The sequence below is a fragment of the Oncorhynchus keta genome, chromosome 7 (genome assembly GCF_023373465.1).
Source record: "Oncorhynchus keta strain PuntledgeMale-10-30-2019 chromosome 7, Oket_V2, whole genome shotgun sequence".
In the NCBI taxonomy this organism is placed as follows: Eukaryota; Metazoa; Chordata; class Actinopteri; order Salmoniformes; family Salmonidae; genus Oncorhynchus; species Oncorhynchus keta.
The window spans coordinates 39,585-60,335 of NC_068427.1; the positions used below are offsets into that span (position 1 = coordinate 39,585).

Sequence of the window (20,751 nt, forward strand, 5' to 3'; positions counted from 1 at the left end):
TTTTTTTTTTTTTTTTTTTTTTTTTTTTTTCGGGACTTAAAAACGGTGACCCCGGACATGCCGAATTTGCGCCATTCTGAAAGGACCCCGAAAAGAATTTTTAACCATTTTCAAAAAAAGTGTTTTTTTTTTTTTTTTTTTCGGACTTAAAAACGGTGACCCCGGACATGCCGAATTTGCGCCATTCTGAAAGGACCCCGAAAAGAATTTTTAACCATTTTCAAAAAAAAGTGTTTTTTTTTTTTTTTTTTTTTTTCGGGACTTAAAAACGGTGACCCCGGACATGCCGAATTTGCGCCATTCTGAAAGGACCCCGAAAAGAATTTTTAACCATTTTCACAAAAAGTGTTTTTTTTTTTTTTTTTTTTTCGGGACTTAAAAACGGTGACCCCGGACATGCCGAATTTGCGCCATTCTGAAAGGACCCCGAAAAGAATTTTTAACCATTTTCAAAAAAGTGTTTTTTTTTTTTTTTTTTTTTTTCGGGACTTAAAAACGGTGACCCCGGACATGCCGAATTTGCGCCATTCTGGAAAGGACCCCGAAAAGAATTTTTAACCATTTTCAAAAAAAGTGATTTTTTTTTTTTTTTTTTTTTTTCGGGACTTAAAAACGGTGACCCCGGACATGCCGAATTTGCGCCATTCTGGAAAGGACCCCGAAAAGAATTTTTAACCATTTTCACAAAAAAGTGATTTTTTTTTTTTTTTTTTTTTTTTTTCGGGACTTAAAAACGGTGACCCCGGACATGCCGAATTTGCGCCATTCTGGAAAGGACCCCGAAAAAAATTTTTAACCATTTTCAAAAAAAAGTTTTTTTTTTTTTTTTTTTCGGGACTTAAAAACGGTGACCCCGGACATGCCGAATTTGCGCCATTCTTGAAAGGACCCTGAAAATAATTTTTAACCATTTTCACAAAAAAGTGTTTTTTTTTTTTTTTTTTTTTTTTTTTCGGGACTTAAAAACGGTGACCCCGGACATGCCGAATTTGCGCCATTCTGGAAAGGACCCAGAAAAAGAATTTTTAACCATTTTCAAAAAAAGTGGTTTTTTTTTCCGGGACTTAAAAACGGTGACCCCGGACATGCCGAATTTGCGCCATTCTGAAAGGACCCCGAAAAGAATTTTTAACCATTTTCACAAAAAAGTTTTTTTTTTTTTTTTTTTTTTTCGGGACTTAAAAACGGTGACCCCGGACATGCCGAATTTGCGCCATTCTGAAAGGACCCTGAAAATAATTTTTAACCATTTTCAAAAAAAGTGTTTTTTTTTTTTTTTTTTTTTTTCGGGACTTAAAAACGGTGACCCCGGACATGCCGAATTTGCGCCATTCTGAAAGGACCCCGAAAAGAATTTTTAACCATTTTCAAAAAAAATGTTTTTTTTTTTTTTTTTTTCGGGACTTAAAAACGGTGACCCCGGACATGCCGAATTTGCGCCATTCTGAAAGGACCCCGAAAAGAATTTTTAACCATTTTCAAAAAAAAGTGTTTTTTTTTTTTTTTTTCGGGACTTAAAAACGGTGACCCCGGACATGCCGAATTTGCGCCATTCTGAAAGGACCCCGAAAATAATTTTTAACCATTTTCACAAAAAAGTGATTTTTTTTTTTTTTTTTTTTTTTTTTTTCGGGACTTAAAAACGGTGACCCCGGACATGCCGAATTTGCGCCATTCTGGAAAGGACCCCGAAAAGAATTTTTAACCATTTTAAAAAAAAGTGATTTTTTTTTTTTTTTTTTTCGGGACTTAAAAACGGTGACCCCGGACATGCCGAATTTGCGCCATTCTGGAAAGGACCCCGAAAAGAATTTTTAACCATTTTCAAAAAAAGTGTTTTTTTTTTTTTTTTTTTTTTTTTTCGGGACTTAAAAACGGTGACCCCGGACATGCCGAATTTGCGCCATTCTGGAAAGGACCCCGAAAAGAATTTTTAACCATTTTCAAAAAAAGTGTTTTTTTTTTTTTTTTTTTTTTTTTCGGGACTTAAAAACGGTGACCCCGGACATGCCGAATTTGCGCCATTCTGGAAAGGACCCCGAAAATAATTTTTAACCATTTTCACAAAAAAGTGATTTTTTTTTTTTTTTTTTGGGACTTAAAAACGGTGACCCCGGACATGCCGAATTTGCGCCATTCTGGAAAGGACCCCGGAAAAGAATTTTTAACCATTTTCAAAAAAAAGTGTTTTTTTTTTTTTTTTTTTTTTTTTCGGGACTTAAAAACGGTGACCCCGGACATGCCGAATTTGCGTCATTCTGAAAGGACCCCGAAAAGAATTTTTAACCATTTTCAAAAAAAAGTTTTTTTTTTTTTTTTTTTTTTCGGGACTTAAAAACGGTGACCCCGGACATGCCGAATTTGCGCCATTCTGGAAAGGACCCCGAAAATAATTTTTAACCATTTTCAAAAAAAGTGTTTTTTTTTTTTTTTTTTTTTCGGGACTTAAAAACGGTGACCCCGGACATGCCGAATTTGCGCCATTCTGGAAAGGACCCCGAAAAGAATTTTTAACCATTTTCAAAAAAGTGTTTTTTTTTTTTTTTTTTTTTTCGGGACTTAAAAACGGTGACCCCGGACATGCCGAATTTGCGCCATTCTGGAAAGGACCCCGAAAAGAATTTTTAACCATTTTCAAAAAAAAGTGTTTTTTTTTTTTTTTTTTTCGGGACTTAAAAACGGTGACCCCGGACATGCCGAATTTGCGCCATTCTGGAAAGGACCCCGAAAATAATTTTTAACCATTTTCACAAAAAGTGATTTTTTTTTTTTTTTTTTCGGGACTTAAAAACGGTGACCCCGGACATGCCGAATTTGCGCCATTCTGGAAAGGACCCCGAAAATAATTTTTAACCATTTTCACAAAAAAGTGATTTTTTTTTTTTTTTTTTTTCGGGACTTAAAAACGGTGACCCCGGACATGCCGAATTTGCGCCATTCTGAAAGGACCCCGAAAAGAATTTTTAACCATTTTCAAAAAAAGTGTTTTTTTTTTTTTTTTTTTTTTCGGGACTTAAAAACGGTGACCCCGGACATGCCGAATTTGCGCCATTCTGAAAGGACCCCGAAAAGAATTTTTAACCATTTTCAAAAAAAAGTTTTTTTTTTTTTTTTTTTTTTTTCGGGACTTAAAAACGGTGACCCCGGACATGCCGAATTTGCGCCATTCTGGAAAGGACCCCGAAAATAATTTTTAACCATTTTCAAAAAAAGTTTTTTTTTTTTTTTTCGGGACTTAAAAACGGTGACCCCGGACATGCCGAATTTGCGCCATTCTGGAAAGGACCCCGAAAAGAATTTTTAACCATTTTCACAAAAAGTGTTTTTTTTTTTTTTTTTTTTTTTTCGGGACTTAAAAACGGTGACCCCGGACATGCCGAATTTGCGCCATTCTGGAAAGGACCCCGAAAAGAATTTTTAACCATTTTCAAAAAAAGTGTTTTTTTTTTTTTTTTTTTTTCGGGACTTAAAAACGGTGACCCCGGACATGCCGAATTTGCGCCATTCTGAAAGGACCCCGGAAAAGAATTTTTAACCATTTTCAAAAAAGTGTTTTTTTTTTTTTCGGGACTTAAAAACGGTGACCCCGGACATGCCGAATTTGCGCCATTCTGGAAAGGACCCCGAAAATAATTTTTAACCATTTTCACAAAAAGTGATTTTTTTTTTTTTTTTTTTTTTTTTTTTTGGGACTTAAAAACGGTGACCCCGGACATGCCGAATTTGCGCCATTCTGGAAAGGACCCCGGAAAAGAATTTTTAACCATTTTCAAAAAAAGTGATTTTTTTTTTTTTTTTTTTTTTTCGGGACTTAAAAACGGTGACCCCGGACATGCCGAATTTGCGCCATTCTGGAAAGGACCCCGAAAAGAATTTTTAACCATTTTCAAAAAAAAAAAGTGTTTTTTTTTTTTTTTTTTTCGGACTTAAAAACGGTGACCCCGGACATGCCGAATTTGCGCCATTCTGGAAAGGACCCCGAAAAGAATTTTTAACCATTTTCAAAAAAAAGTTTTTTTTTTTTTTTTTTTCGGGACTTAAAAACGGTGACCCCGGACATGCCGAATTTGCGCCATTCTGGAAAGGACCCCGAAAATAATTTTTAACCATTTTCACAAAAAGTGATTTTTTTTTTTTTTTTTTTTTTCGACTTAAAAACGGTGACCCCGGACATGCCGAATTTGCGCCATTCTGGAAAGGACCCCGAAAAGAATTTTTAACCATTTTCACAAAAAAGTTTTTTTTTTTTTTTTTTTTTTTTTCGGGACTTAAAAACGGTGACCCCGGACATGCCGAATTTGCGCCATTCTGGAAAGGACCCCGAAAGAATTTTTAACCATTTTCACAAAAAAGTGTTTTTTTTTTTTTTTTTTTTCGGGACTTAAAACGGTGACCCCGGACATGCCGAATTTGCGCCATTCTGGAAAGGACCCCGAAAAGAATTTTTAACCATTTTCAAAAAAAGTGTTTTTTTTTTTTTTTTTTTTTTTTTTTCGGGACTTAAAAACGGTGACCCCGGACATGCCGAATTTGCGCCATTCTGGAAAGGACCCCGAAAAGAATTTTTAACCATTTTCAAAAAAGTTTTTTTTTTTTTTTTTTTTTTTCGGGACTTAAAAACGGTGACCCCGGACATGCCGAATTTGCGCCATTCTGGAAAGGACCCCGAAAAGAATTTTTAACCATTTTCACAAAAAAGTGATTTTTTTTTTTTTTTTTTTTTTTTTCGGGACTTAAAAACGGTGACCCCGGACATGCCGAATTTGCGCCATTCTGGAAAGGACCCCGAAAAGAATTTTTAACCATTTTCAAAAAAGTTTTTTTTTTTTTTTTTTTTTTTTCGGGACTTAAAAACGGTGACCCCGGACATGCCGAATTTGCGCCATTCTGGAAAGGACCCCGAAAATAATTTTTAACCATTTTCACAAAAAAGTGATTTTTTTTTTTTTTTTTTTTTTTTTCGGGACTTAAAAACGGTGACCCCGGACATGCCGAATTTGCGCCATTCTGGAAAGGACCCCGAAAATAATTTTTAACCATTTTCACAAAAAAGTTTTTTTTTTTTTTTTTTTTCGGGACTTAAAAACGGTGACCCGGACATGCCGAATTTGCGCCATTCTGGAAAGGACCCCGAAAAGAATTTTTAACCATTTTCAAAAAAAAGTGTTTTTTTTTTTTTTTTTTTTCGGACTTAAAAACGGTGACCCCGGACATGCCGAATTTGCGCCATTCTGAAAGGACCCCGAAAAGAATTTTTAACCATTTTCAAAAAAAAGTGTTTTTTTTTTTTTTTTTTTTTTTTTCGGGACTTAAAAACGGTGACCCCGGACATGCCGAATTTGCGCCATTCTGGAAAGGACCCCGAAAATAATTTTTAACCATTTTCACAAAAAAGTGATTTTTTTTTTTTTTTTTTTTTTTTTTCGGGACTTAAAAACGGTGACCCCGGACATGCCGAATTTGCGCCATTCTGGAAAGGACCCCGAAAAGAATTTTTAACCATTTTCACAAAAAAGTGATTTTTTTTTTTTTTTTTTCGGGACTTAAAAACGGTGACCCCGACATGCCGAATTTGCGCCATTCTGGAAAGGACCCCGAAAAGAATTTTTAACCATTTTCAAAAAAGTTTTTTTTTTTTTTTTTTTTTCGGGACTTAAAAACGGTGACCCCGGACATGCCGAATTTGCGCCATTCTGGAAAGGACCCCGAAAATAATTTTTAACCATTTTCACAAAAAAGTGATTTTTTTTTTTTTTTTTTCGGGACTTAAAAACGGTGACCCCGGACATGCCGAATTTGCGCCATTCTGGAAAGGACCCCGAAAAGAATTTTTAACCATTTTCACAAAAAGTGATTTTTTTTTTTTTTTTTTTTTTTCGGGACTTAAAAACGGTGACCCCGGACATGCCGAATTTGCGCCATTCTGGAAAGGACCCCGAAAAGAATTTTTAACCATTTTCAAAAAAAGTGTTTTTTTTCGGGACTTAAAAACGGTGACCCCGGACATGCCGAATTTGCGCCATTCTGGAAAGGACCCCGAAAAGAATTTTTAACCATTTTCAAAAAAAAGTGTTTTTTTTTTTTTTTTCGGGACTTAAAAACGGTGACCCCGGACATGCCGAATTTGCGCCATTCTGGAAAGGACCCCGAAAATAATTTTTAACCATTTTCACAAAAAGTGATTTTTTTTTTTTTTTTTTTTTTCGGGACTTAAAACGGTGACCCCGGACATGCCGAATTTGCGCCATTCTGGAAAGGACCCCGAAAAGAATTTTTAACCATTTTCACAAAAAAGTTTTTTTTTTTTTTTTTTTTTTTTTTTTTTCGGGACTTAAAAACGGTGACCCCGGACATGCCGAATTTGCGCCATTCTGGAAAGGACCCCGAAAATAATTTTTAACCATTTTCACAAAAAAGTGTTTTTTTTTTTTTTTTTTTTTTTTCGGGACTTAAAACGGTGACCCCGGACATGCCGAATTTGCGCCATTCTGGAAAGGACCCCGAAAAGAATTTTTAACCATTTTCAAAAAAGTGTTTTTTTTTTTTTTTTTTTTTCGGGACTTAAAAACGGTGACCCCGGACATGCCGAATTTGCGCCATTCTGGAAAGGACCCCGAAAAGAATTTTTAACCATTTTCAAAAAAAGTTTTTTTTTTTTTTTTTTTTCGGGACTTAAAAACGGTGACCCCGGACATGCCGAATTTGCGCCATTCTGGAAAGGACCCCGAAAAGAATTTTTAACCATTTTCACAAAAAAGTGATTTTTTTTTTTTTTTTTTTTTTTTCGGGACTTAAAAACGGTGACCCCGGACATGCCGAATTTGCGCCATTCTGGAAAGGACCCCGAAAAGAATTTTTAACCATTTTCACAAAAAGTTTTTTTTTTTTTTTTTTTTTTTCGGGACTTAAAAACGGTGACCCCGGACATGCCGAATTTGCGCCATTCTGGAAAGGACCCCGAAAATAATTTTTAACCATTTTCACAAAAAAGTGATTTTTTTTTTTTTTTTTTTTTTTTCGGGACTTAAAAACGGTGACCCCGGACATGCCGAATTTGCGCCATTCTGGAAAGGACCCCGAAAATAATTTTTAACCATTTTCACAAAAAGTGATTTTTTTTTTTTTTTTTTTTTTTTTTCGGGACTTAAAAACGGTGACCCGGACATGCCGAATTTGCGCCATTCTGGAAAGGACCCCGAAAAGAATTTTTAACCATTTTCAAAAAAGTGTTTTTTTTTTTTTTTTTTTTTTTTTCGGACTTAAAAACGGTGACCCCGGACATGCCGAATTTGCGCCATTCTGGAAAGGACCCCGGAAAAGAATTTTTAACCATTTTCAAAAAAAAGTGTTTTTTTTTTTTTTTTTCGGGACTTAAAAACGGTGACCCCGGACATGCCGAATTTGCGCCATTCTGGAAAGGACCCCGAAAATAATTTTTAACCATTTTCACAAAAAGTGATTTTTTTTTTTTTTTTTTTTCGGGACTTAAAAACGGTGACCCCGGACATGCCGAATTTGCGCCATTCTGGAAAGGACCCCGAAAAGAATTTTTAACCATTTTCACAAAAAGTGATTTTTTTTTTTTTTTTTTTTTTTTCGGGACTTAAAAACGGTGACCCCAGACATGCCGAATTTGCGCCATTCTGGAAAGGACCCCGAAAAGAATTTTTAACCATTTTCAAAAAAAGTGTTTTTTTTTTTTTTTTTTTTTCGGGACTTAAAAACGGTGACCCCGGACATGCCGAATTTGCGCCATTCTGGAAAGGACCCCGAAAAGAATTTTTAACCATTTTCAAAAAAAAGTGTTTTTTTTTTTTTTTTTTTTTTCGGGACTTAAAAACGGTGACCCCGGACATGCCGAATTTGCGCCATTCTGGAAAGGACCCCGAAAATAATTTTTAACCATTTTCACAAAAAGTGATTTTTTTTTTTTTTTTTTTTTTTCGGGACTTAAAAACGGTGACCCCGGACATGCCGAATTTGCGCCATTCTGGAAAGGACCCCGAAAAGAATTTTTAACCATTTTCACAAAAAGTGATTTTTTTTTTTTTTTTTTTCGGGACTTAAAAACGGTGACCCCGGACATGCCGAATTTGCGCCATTCTGGAAAGGACCCCGAAAAGAATTTTTAACCATTTTCAAAAAAAAGTGTTTTTTTTTTTTTTTTTTTTTTCGACTTAAAAACGGTGACCCCGGACATGCCGAATTTGCGCCATTCTGGAAAGGACCCCGAAAAGAATTTTTAACCATTTTCAAAAAAAAGTTTTTTTTTTTTTTTTTTTCGGGACTTAAAAACGGTGACCCCGGACATGCCGAATTTGCGCCATTCTGGAAAGGACCCCGAAAATAATTTTTAACCATTTTCACAAAAAATGATTTTTTTTTTTTTTTTTTTCGGGACTTAAAAACGGTGACCCCGGACATGCCGAATTTGCGCCATTCTGGAAAGGACCCCGAAAATAATTTTTAACCATTTTCAAAAAAGTTGTTTTTTTTTTTTTTTTTTTTTCGGGACTTAAAAACGGTGACCCCGGACATGCCGAATTTGCGCCATTCTGGAAAGGACCCCGAAAAGAATTTTTAACCATTTTCAAAAAAATGTGTTTTTTTTTTTTTTTTTCTTTCGGGACTTAAAAACGGTGACCCCGGACATGCCGAATTTGCGCCATTCTGGAAAGGACCCCGAAAAGAATTTTTAACCATTTTCAAAAAAAAGTTTTTTTTTTTTTTTTTTTTTCGGACTTAAAAACGGTGACCCCGGACATGCCGAATTTGCGCCATTCTGGAAAGGACCCCGAAAATAATTTTTAACCATTTTCACAAAAAGTTTTTTTTTTTTTTTTTTTTTTTTCGGGACTTAAAAACGGTGACCCCGGACATGCCGAATTTGCGCCATTCTGGAAAGGACCCCGAAAATAATTTTTAACCATTTTCACAAAAAGTGTTTTTTTTTTTTTTTTTTTTTCGGGACTTAAAAACGGTGACCCCGGACATGCCGAATTTGCGCCATTCTGGAAAGGACCCCGAAAATAATTTTTAACCATTTTCACAAAAAAGTTTTTTTTTTTTTTTTTTTTTTTTTTTTTCGGGACTTAAAAACGGTGACCCCGGACATGCCGAATTTGCGCCATTCTGGAAAGGACCCCGAAAATAATTTTTAACCATTTTCACAAAAAGTGATTTTTTTTTTTTTTTTTTTTGGGACTTAAAACGGTGACCCCCGACATGCCGAATTTGCGCCATTCTGGAAAGGACCCCGAAAAGAATTTTTAACCATTTTCAAAAAAAGTGATTTTTTTTTTTTTTTTTTTTCGGGACTTAAAAACGGTGACCCCGGACATGCCGAATTTGCGCCATTCTGGAAAGGACCCCGAAAAGAATTTTTAACCATTTTCAAAAAAATGTGTTTTTTTTTTTTTTTTTCGGGACTTAAAAACGGTGACCCCGGACATGCCGAATTTGCGCCATTCTGGAAAGGACCCCGAAAAGAATTTTTAACCATTTTCAAAAAAAGTGTTTTTTTTTTTTTTTTTTCGGGACTTAAAAACGGTGACCCCGGACATGCCGAATTTGCGCCATTCTGGAAAGGACCCCGGAAAATAATTTTTAACCATTTTCAAAAAAAAGTGTTTTTTTTTTTTTTTTTTTCGGGACTTAAAAACGGTGACCCCGGACATGCCGAATTTGCGCCATTCTGGAAAGGACCCCGAAAATAATTTTTAACCATTTTCAAAAAAAAGTTTTTTTTTTTTTTTTTTCGGGACTTAAAAACGGTGACCCCGGACATGCCGAATTTGCGCCATTCTGGAAAGGACCCCGAAAATAATTTTTAACCATTTTCAAAAAAAAGTTTTTTTTTTTTTTTTTTTTTTTTTCGGGACTTAAAAACGGTGACCCCGGACATGCCGAATTTGCGCCATTCTGGAAAGGACCCCGAAAATAATTTTTAACCATTTTCAAAAAAGTTGTTTTTTTTTTTTTTTTTTCGGGACTTAAAAACGGTGACCCCGGACATGCCGAATTTGCGCCATTCTGGAAAGGACCCCGAAAAGAATTTTTAACCATTTTCAAAAAAAGTGTTTTTTTTTTTTTTCTTTTTCTTTTTTCGGGACTTAAAAACGGTGACCCCGGACATGCCGAATTTGCGCCATTCTGGAAAGGACCCCGAAAATAATTTTGAACCATTTTCACAAAAAAGTGATTTTTTTTTTTTTTTTTTCGGGACTTAAAAACGGTGACCCCGGACATGCCGAATTTGCGCCATTCTGGAAAGGACCCCGAAAATAATTTTTAACCATTTTCAAAAAAAATTTTTTTTTTTTTTTTTTCGGGACTTAAAAACGGTGACCCCGGACATGCCGAATTTGCGCCATTCTGGAAAGGACCCCGGAAAATAATTTTTAACCATTTTCAAAAAAGTTGTTTTTTTTTTTTTTTTTTTTTTCGGGACTTAAAAACGGTGACCCCGGACATGCCGAATTTGCGCCATTCTGGAAAGGACCCCGAAAAGAATTTTTAACCATTTTCAAAAAATGTTTTTTTTTTTTTTTTTTTTTTTTTTTCGGGACTTAAAAACGGTGACCCCGGACATGCCGAATTTGCGCCATTCTGGAAAGGACCCCGAAAAGAATTTTTAACCATTTTCAAAAAAAGTGTTTTTTTTTTTTTTTTTTTCGGGACTTAAAAACGGTGACCCCGGACATGCCGAATTTGCGCCATTCTGGAAAGGACCCCGAAAAGAATTTTTAACCATTTTCAAAAAAAGTGTTTTTTTTTTTTTTTTTTTTTTTTCGGGACTTAAAACGGTGACCCCGGACATGCCGAATTTGCGCCATTCTGGAAAGGACCCCGAAAATAATTTTTAACCATTTTCACAAAAAAGTGATTTTTTTTTTTTTTTTTTTTTCGGGACTTAAAAACGGTGACCCCGGACATGCCGAATTTGCGCCATTCTGGAAAGGACCCCGGAAAATAATTTTTAACCATTTTCAAAAAAGTGATTTTTTTTTTTTTTTTTTTTTTTCGGGACTTAAAAACGGTGACCCCGGACATGCCGAATTTGCGCCATTCTGGAAAGGACCCCGAAAAGAATTTTTAACCATTTTCAAAAAAATGTGTTTTTTTTTTTTTTTTTCGGGACTTAAAAACGGTGACCCGGACATGCCGAATTTGCGCCATTCTGGAAAGGACCCCGAAAAGAATTTTTAACCATTTTCAAAAAAGTTTTTTTTTTTTTTTTTTTTTCGGACTTAAAAACGGTGACCCCGGACATGCCGAATTTGCGCCATTCTGGAAAGGACCCCGAAAATAATTTTTAACCATTTTCACAAAAAGTGTTTTTTTTTTTTTTTTTTTTTTTTTTTCGGGACTTAAAAACGGTGACCCCGGACATGCCGAATTTGCGCCATTCTGGAAAGGACCCCGAAAAGAATTTTTAACCATTTTCAAAAAAAAGTGTTTTTTTTTTTTTTTTTTTTTTTTCGGGACTTAAAAACGGTGACCCCGGACATGCCGAATTTGCGCCATTCTGGAAAGGACCCCGAAAATAATTTTTAACCATTTTCACAAAAAAGTGATTTTTTTTTTTTTTTTTTTTTTTCGGGACTTAAAAACGGTGACCCCGGACATGCCGAATTTGCGCCATTCTGGAAAGGACCCCGAAAAGAATTTTTAACCATTTTCAAAAAAAAGTGTTTTTTTTTTTTTTTTTTTTTCGGGACTTAAAAACGGTGACCCCGGACATGCCGAATTTGCGCCATTCTGGAAAGGACCCCGAAAAGAATTTTAACCATTTTCAAAAAAAAGTGTTTTTTTTTTTTTTTTTTTTTTCGGGACTTAAAAACGGTGACCCCGGACATGCCGAATTTGCGCCATTCTGGAAAGGACCCCGAAAAGAATTTTTAACCATTTTCAAAAAAAAGTGATTTTTTTTTTTTTTTTTTTCGGGACTTAAAAACGGTGACCCCGGACATGCCGAATTTGCGCCATTCTGGAAAGGACCCCGAAAAGAATTTTTAACCATTTTCAAAAAAGTTTTTTTTTTTTTTTTTTTTTCGGGACTTAAAAACGGTGACCCCGGACATGCCGAATTTGCGCCATTCTGGAAAGGACCCCGAAAAGAATTTAACCATTTTCAAAAAAAGTGTTTTTTTTTTTTTTTTTTTTCGGGACTTAAAAACGGTGACCCCGGACATGCCGAATTTGCGCCATTCTGGAAAGGACCCCGAAAAGAATTTTTAACCATTTTCAAAAAAAGTTTTTTTTTTTTTTTTTTTTTTTTCGGGACTTAAAAACGGTGACCCCGGACCCCGGACATGCCGAATTTGCGCCATTCTGGAAAGGACCCCGGAAAAGAATTTTTAACCATTTTCAAAAAAATTTTTTTTTTTTTTTTCGGGACTTAAAAACGGTGACCCCGGACATGCCGAATTTGCGCCATTCTGGAAAGGACCCCGGAAAAGAATTTTTAACCATTTTCAAAAAAAAAAAGTTTTTTTTTTTTTTTTTTTTTCGGGACTTAAAAACGGTGACCCCGGACATGCCGAATTTGCGCCATTCTGGAAAGGACCCCGGAAAAGAATTTTTAACCATTTTCAAAAAAATGTTTTTTTTTTTTTTTTTTTTTTTCGGGACTTAAAAACGGTGACCCCGGACATGCCGAATTTGCGCCATTCTGGAAAGGACCCCGAAAAGAATTTTTAACCATTTTCAAAAAATGTGTTTTTTTTTTTTTTTTTCTGGGACTTAAAAACGGTGACCCCGGACATGCCGAATTTGCGCCATTCTGGAAAGGACCCCGAAAAGAATTTTTAACCATTTTCAAAAAAAAGTTTTTTTTTTTTTCGGGACTTAAAAACGGTGACCCCGGACATGCCGAATTTGCGCCATTCTGGAAAGGACCCCGGAAAAGAATTTTTAACCATTTTCAAAAAAAGTGTTTTTTTTTTTTTTTTTTTTTTTTGGGACTTAAAAACGGTGACCCCGGACATGCCGAATTTGCGCCATTCTGGAAAGGACCCCGGAAAAGAATTTTTAACCATTTTCAAAAAATGTGTTTTTTTTTTTTTTTCTTTTTTTTTTCGGACTTAAAAACGGTGACCCCGGACATGCCGAATTTGCGCCATTCTGGAAAGGACCCCGAAAAGAATTTTTAACCATTTTCAAAAAAAAAATTTTTTTTTTTTTCGGGACTTAAAAACGGTGACCCCGGACATGCCGAATTTGCGCCATTCTGGAAAGGACCCCGAAAAGAATTTAACCATTTTCAAAAAAAGTTTTTTTTTTTTTTTTTTTTCGGGACTTAAAAACGGTGACCCGGACATTTTTTTTCTGAAAAAAAAGAATTTAACCATTTTCAAAAAAAATTTTTTTTTTTTTTTTTTTTTACGTTTTTTTTTGAATTTTTTTTTTTTTTTTTTAACGTTTTTTTGGGAAAAAACCTTTTTTTCAAAAAAAAATCCCCCAAAAATTTTTTTTACGTTTGTTTTGGGAAAAAAAAAAAAAAAAACTTTGCGATTTTTTTTTTGAAAAAAAAAAAAAATTTTTTTGCGATTTTTTTTTTGAAAAAAGTTTTTTTTTTTTGAAAAAAAGTTTTTTTCCAAAACGTAAAAAAGCTTTTTGTTCGATTTTTCTTTTTGCAAAAAAAAAATTTTTTTTGGAAAAAAAACTTTTTTTCAAAAAAAAAAAAAAAAAATCACAAAAAAAATTTTTTTTGACGTTTTTTTTTTTTTTAAAAGTTCGCAAAAATTTTTTTTTTTTACGTTTTTATTTCAAAAAAAAAAAAATCGCAAAAACATTTTTTTAAATCACTTTTTTTTGTGAAAAAAAACGTCGCAAGACTAGGTGCATTGCGACCGTCTCGGCCCATATAGACAGACTCCAACGTTTCTGTCCGATAGCTCATTCAAGGACCCCGTAGCAAGTCATAGAAAAAAGTTGATTTTCAGCACCAATTAGGGTTTTGCTCGGACACCAAATGACCGATCGAGCCGGAACATGGGATTCGGGGTCGCCTCAGCTAGGCCTACACATAACATAAGAAATGGACCCGCAGCTAGAACGTAACTACGTGGTTTTTTTTTTTATGGTTTGAACCGAAGGCGTTGTGAATTTTGGGCCAGCTCTGAAGTATGTGATAGTTGGCTACTAAACGAGTTGGAAAAAGTAGGTTTGGTGAACCATATCGCAAATGCACAGTGACTTTGCAAAAGTAAGAAAACATAAACAAATAGACATAATGAAATCACCATATTTTTATTTTTGGGTTACCAGTTGCACAACAATGCACGTGCATTTGCAATATGATTCAACAGTGAAAAACATCACCAAATGGACATGATCAAGTCAACACAACGAGCGATGGACAGGAGCAACTATCACTGCCAGGCCATCCTGTGTTCATCAGGCCAGTCAATTTAGCATTTCTGCAGGATTTTTATAGCATGTCAAATTTCTTATGGTAAATGCCCATTGAACCATATTGCAAATGCATGTGCACTTGCAATATGATTCAACAGTGAAAAAACATCACCAAATGCACGTGATGAAATCAACACAACGAGTAATGTAAAGGAACTACTATCACTGCCCAGCCATCCTGTGTTCCCATAGCGGGCATTAATATCAGAATGACCGGTAAATGCATTTACAACCATATTTTAATTTTTGGGTTACCAGGTGCCTATTTTCAATCACCAGTTGCACAACAATGCGTATCCATCAGAATATTTTAAACAGTCCATAAAGCACTCAGGGCGCTCCTCATAGATAGAGGGCCGTAGTAGGGTACTCCCATAGCGGGTATGGACAATAGGAGTCCCGGTAAATGCATTTACAACCATATTTTTTTTATTTTTGGTTACCAGGTGCTTATTTTCAATCACCAGGCAACCACTATAGAATCATTTGCAATATGATTCTATAGTGAAAAAACATCACCAAATGGACATGATGAAATCAACACAACGAGTGATGGAAGGGAACAACTATCACTGCCAGGCCATCCTGTTCATCAGGCCAGTCAATTTTGCATTTCTGCAGGATTTTTGAGCATGTCAAATTTCTTATGGCATTTGGCCCCAAAAAGTGACTTTTGACTTTTGACTTCCTATGAAATCATATTGAAAATGGACAAAACATATTCCTCATGCGCATGTAAAAAAAAAACGTGTGTAATTGACACAAAAATTCGAAAGAATTTTGAAAAAAGGGGTGATAAGTTTTTGACAAAAAAATCATTTTTTCAAAATGTTGCTTTTGGATGTTGACTTGGGTTACATTTCCAACATGAAAAACCAAGGTGGAGCGGATTCGCCACCTGTTGGATTTTTAAAGTGTTACAACTGGCAATTGCCATATGGCATTTGCAATACACTTTGGATGAATCAACGCCAAATTGGGTGGTATTGGACAATGTGTATATGGTTTGTCCGATGTCAATGACATGCCATTCATTTTTGTCCAATACAGGGGGGTAATTCCCTTACATACACATGCATACAGTTCCTCTGGATTTTGTCTGAACACACTGTATGAGGAGGTTGTCCCACCTTACATCCTGTGGGATACATTAACCAGCCATTCACTGTAATGCGGAATCTCAAACCGAACACTTTGAGTACTTGATATGTGTGTTCACGGGTCAATCTAATGCTAGTTGTCAAGTCATCAAGTGCTTCACTGAGCCCCTTCGGAAGCCTCTCTATCGAGTGTGCATCCTGTGTGGACCTAGCAATAACATATTCAATACTACTTTGCCCTCAAAAATAGTCAGAATAAGTCAACATAAATTAGAAATATGTAATTTATTTTGTTTGATAAAGTACATGAACACTTTTCCAATAGCTAGCAAGCCAGCATATCCAACCCACTCCCTTACAGCTGCACTAGGGTCAGGCAGCATTAAGACACTGCATAGATTAAGACACTGCGGAACCGGCGTCAGATATAGCTCGGAAAATGTACCTCAATCCAGGGATGAGAAATGCGTGGTAGCCTGCAGATTAAATGACTGCTATTTTTTTCTGGAAATGGCTGCCGTTGCTTCTGCTACCTAGCACGAGGATGAATAGTACAGTTTTCCGGAAAACTAGCAATCATTCAATCTTCTCTGCTTAACATTTGGTATAATTCAGAGCAAAGCGTATTTCTCATCCCTAGATTGAGGTAAGTTTTCCGACCAAAAACTCGTAATCTACACAAGAATGCTTTCCGACCCTAGTGCAGCTGTTTTATCACAATGAACAAGTTAATGAAGCAGCAACTGCCTGTTCTGACCAGAGTCAGTGCTGTAGCAAATCAGCTGCTGTGCCTGTGCACTCAGCTGAGCTGGCCCACAATGTTACAACGTAACTTGTAAACATTCTGAATTACTGCTGAAAAGTGAGAAGTAGTAGATCTTTGTCAGTAAGCTGTCAAACTATCGGAAATAAGTGACAAGCAAAACGCTGTTTATCGGTGTAGTGTCCCAAATCCTAAACTAGCTTAAATTTCCATCCCTGTGTTTCTCAGTGGTAGGTAGCAGCATGCAGTCTACAACAAGCTAAATAAGCTGATAAAATGACTGGCAACCGATATACTTGCACATATTTTGTGCAGAAGTAGAGAGAAGTCAGTTTGTTTTTACAACTTTCTCCCAGTCTATCGGAGTATATGTCTGTGTCACTCATGTTTAATATGAAATCATGCTACTACACAGGTCCTGGGAGAATGCTCGCGAATGGATTTTGGAATATAGGTAAGTGGCAGTTTGGATGCCGATGTTCATTTTGGCCAAAACACTTGCAGACTTGAGTGATCACTATGGAAAACATAAGCAAGTGGCCACTCGATAAAGGGCTTAGGGGCCAAGTGTATGGTTTGAGATTCACCCTAACACTGACGTTCCCCCAGCTAACAACCTAGACCAGGGTTTCTCGGTCCTGGTGCCCCTTGCTGGGTGCATGTTTTGGCTGATTCAAATCAAAGCTTGATGATGAATTGTTTAGTTTTTTGCATTAGCACTCAAATAACCGTGCACCCAGGGTAGGCCCCAGGACCGAATTTGGGAAACCCTGACCTATACTAGTGGTAGTCACTAATATTTCAAAGGTAGAAACTTTTGAAAAACAAAATCACTGGTCGAGCCCTCATACCCAAACGGAGAAAGGGGGTTCGGGGATCAAAGTCAAATTGATTCATACATGATATGAAATGGATTTATACATGATATTTAAGATAGTAATATATTAACATGGACCATCAAGCTATTTGATTCCTTGATTCTGTATTTTAGGACACTTGGGGATATCAGAAACAAATGTGTAAAATAATTTGATAAATCTTTAGAATCTGACCTTATTGCCATAGATGTGGGAAAGGGAACAATAGAACTCAGACTATTCTATTGTCCAGATTGGTGCACATTCAAACATATGCATCAAATCGTTCATGATTTATATATTGTAACAGGCTCACAATTACTTAAATCTTATTTGGATATATTTCACTGCATAACATTTAGAAGTTGTACCTTTCCATGTTTAGAAGAAGTGACTGCTAAATGCTAACTCCCATTCGTATAAGCTGGTTAGCATAGCTAGAATACATAAATTGGTGGTGGTAGTCAAACTGTAATGCAGTTGATTGGTGATTATGACATCCATGCAAGCATTATTCTCCGATTTTGATCTCAATATAAACAATAGCCTAAATGTGGGCTAATTTTACAGGGTGGGAATCAGAACATTTCCTGGTCGACCCTTTTACCCACGCGGTTCAATTGCATTTCCATTGTTTTTGTCGAGTTTGATTGACCTCTTTGCTGCATTTATTATTAAAAGCTGTTAGGGATCATGCGAATTTTCGCAGCTTTTTGTTAAAAATCGCGCAACATTTCAAAGTCCTGCTACTCATGCCAGGAATATAGTATATGCAAATGATAAGTATGTGTGTATAGAAAACACTCTGAAGTCTCTAAAACGGGTTAAACCGTGTCTGTGGCTATAACATAACGTGTTGAGGAGTCAAAATCCCTCGAAAAACTGTTCACCAAAAACACAAAAAATATATTAATCCGCCAATCAATATATTGTTTAAGGCGACTGCAAATAAATGATGCCCTGTAAACGCCTACTGCTTCCACACGATGTCGCCAGTGCTGGCATTTCCTGTCTACCTAATCCTTGGTTGTATGACGTTTTGGCCTTTCCTGTTTTAGTCTCACCACAGGATGTTGTGAAATTGAAAACAATGGAGGATGATTTCAAGCCTTGCTGCTATCGAATACAGATCGCCCCGTGATCAATTTGATAGATTATTAACGTTTATTAATAACTAAAGTTGGTTTAGAAAAGTAGTTTGAAGTGATTTGTAAAAGTTTATAGGCAACTTTTGTAATTTTTAAAATGGAATATTCCTGGATCAGACCGGTCTAAGGAAAACGATATTTTGGCTAAACAATGACTGATTTAAAATCGGGAAAAAGACCCAATTGTGATGTTTATGGGATATATAGGAGTGCCAAGAAAGAAGCTCGTCAAAGGTAATGAATGTTTTAGATTTTATTTCTGCATTTTGGGTAGCGCCGGCTACCGCAAAATCTGTTGTTTTAGGTGACGTTCCAGTATTTTGGGGGGTGCATGCTATCAGATAATAGCTTCTCATGCTTTCGCCGAAAAGCATTTTACAAATCTGACTTGGTGGCTAGATTCACAACGAGTGTAGCTTTAATTCAGTACCTTGCATGTGTGTTTTAATGAAAGTTTGAGTTTTATCAAAAACTATAGGTGGCGCTCTTGAAATTTCCGCTGATTTGGTCCCGACAGTGGAACCAAATCCCTAGCAAGTTTTAACCTCTTGCTCCTACCTGACATGCAGGCGTCCCATCTAGACATCTGGAAATGCAAATGCGCTACGCTAAATGCTAATAGTACTAGTTAAAACTCAAACGTTCATTAAAATACACATGCAGGGTATAGAATTAAAGCTACACTCGTGAATCCAGGCAACAAGTCAGATTTTTAAAATGCTTTTCGGCAAAAGCATGAGAAGCTATTATCTGATAGCATGTAACACCCCAAAAGACCTGCAGGGGACGTAAACAAAATAATTAGCATAGTCGGCGATACACAAACCACACAAATAAAATATTAAAACATTCATTACCTTTGACCATCTTCTTTGTTGGCACTCCTATATGTCCCATAATCACTATTGGGTCTTTTTTTTTTTTTTTTTTTTTAGATTAAATCGGTCCATATATAGCCTAGATATGCATCTATGAAGACTGTGATAAACAAAAAAAAATAGCGTCTTATAACGTAACGTCATTCTTTGAAATTAAAAAAGTTGACAATAAACTTCACAAAACACTTCAAAATACTTTTGTAATGCAACTTTAGGTATTAGTAAACGTTAATAAGCGATCAAATTGATCACGAGGCGATGTATATTCTATAGGGGTACGTCTGGAAATAATGTCCGGGTAAATCTCAACCAAAATTTCCGGTCCGAGACCTGAAGAAATGGGCTGTCTCTTCTTCGTTTGACCAAGAAACAAAGCCTAGGCAAATGACAAGACTGTTGACATCATGTGGAAGCTGTAGGAATTGCAATCTCGGCTCCAGGTAATTTGCTTTCCCATAGACAATACATGCAAGTGGCGCATTGATATATTTTCCAATTTTCAGTGATCAGATTTTCCTGCGTTTTTCGATGACACGCACGTTCTGTTATAGTCACAACCGTGATTTAACCAGTTTTATAAACGTCTGAGTGTTTTCTATCCACACATACTAATCATATGCATATACTATATTCCTGGCACGAGTAGCAGGGTGCTGAAATGTTGCGCGATTTTTAACAGAATGTTCGAAAAAGGGTCGACTTAAGAGGTTTTAAACAAACGTCATGTCAAATTAGGTAATGGAAAATTTCAGTCTTAAGGAAGCATGCTTTGGAGTGATTGCAATGCATCAGAAAGGTAATGGAAAGTATAGGAAAACATCAGGGATGATCATCACAGTCATTTTTTAAACATGTTTTTTATTTCACCTTTATTACACCAGTTGTGAACAACTTCTCATTTAAAACTGCGATCTGGCAAAGCAGTGCGACAAACACAGAATTACACATGAACTAAAACACATGTACAGTCAATAACACAATAGGAAAAAAAATCTATATACAGTGTGTACAAATGAGGTAAAATTAGGGAGGTAAGGCAATAAATAGGCCGTAGTGGCGAAGTAATAACAATTTAGCAATTAAACACTGGAAAACACATGGAGAATCAATTCATTTTCCTCAGTTATTCTGTCCAGATTTATCACTTTCCCTTCTAAGGAGTCCTGCGCAGCTTGTGCCATAGATGGAAACAGACAAATACGGGTTCCTGAGAGTCTTTTAGAGATGGAGTGATAGTTGATAATAACTCCAACCATTCAAAATCTTCGAGCCAAATTCGTAGGAAGAAAACGATTAAGATCGCTTTACCATTCGGTTTGTCCCCTCCACTAATAGGGTTACTCACGATTCTATGAACTAAGTAGCGCATTCAGATGATTGTCTCGAGCTGCCAGTTAAGTCAGCGAAAGAGGCTTGCATCTCGCAAGACCTGAAATGACTATACCTGACCTAGAACATATTGTGGGCTAACAGGCTCCTAAGGCCTTATAGGCTAGTTACATTGCAAAAGGCCCCTCAGCTCCGAAGGGTCAACTGGCATGCCTCAAATAGACTTGATAACTCACAATGACACAGAGGGTGAAGACT

The 20,751-nt window shown here is 36.2% G+C and overlaps 1 long non-coding RNA gene across 2 annotated transcripts; it reads left to right on the top strand.

The window, feature by feature from the left end:
• The first annotated feature begins 1,769 nt into the window (after positions 1–1,769).
• LOC127931045 (uncharacterized) lies at positions 1,770–13,026 on the top strand. 2 transcript variants are annotated; one of them, XR_008139648.1, is made up of 2 exons: positions 1,770–2,186; positions 12,831–13,026. It is a non-coding gene; the product is annotated as an uncharacterized LOC127931045 (long non-coding RNA). The 2 variants fall into 2 exon arrangements; XR_008139649.1 differs by lacking the exon at positions 1,770–2,186 and adding an exon at positions 7,262–7,347.
• Positions 13,027–20,751: the final 7,725 nt, after the last annotated feature.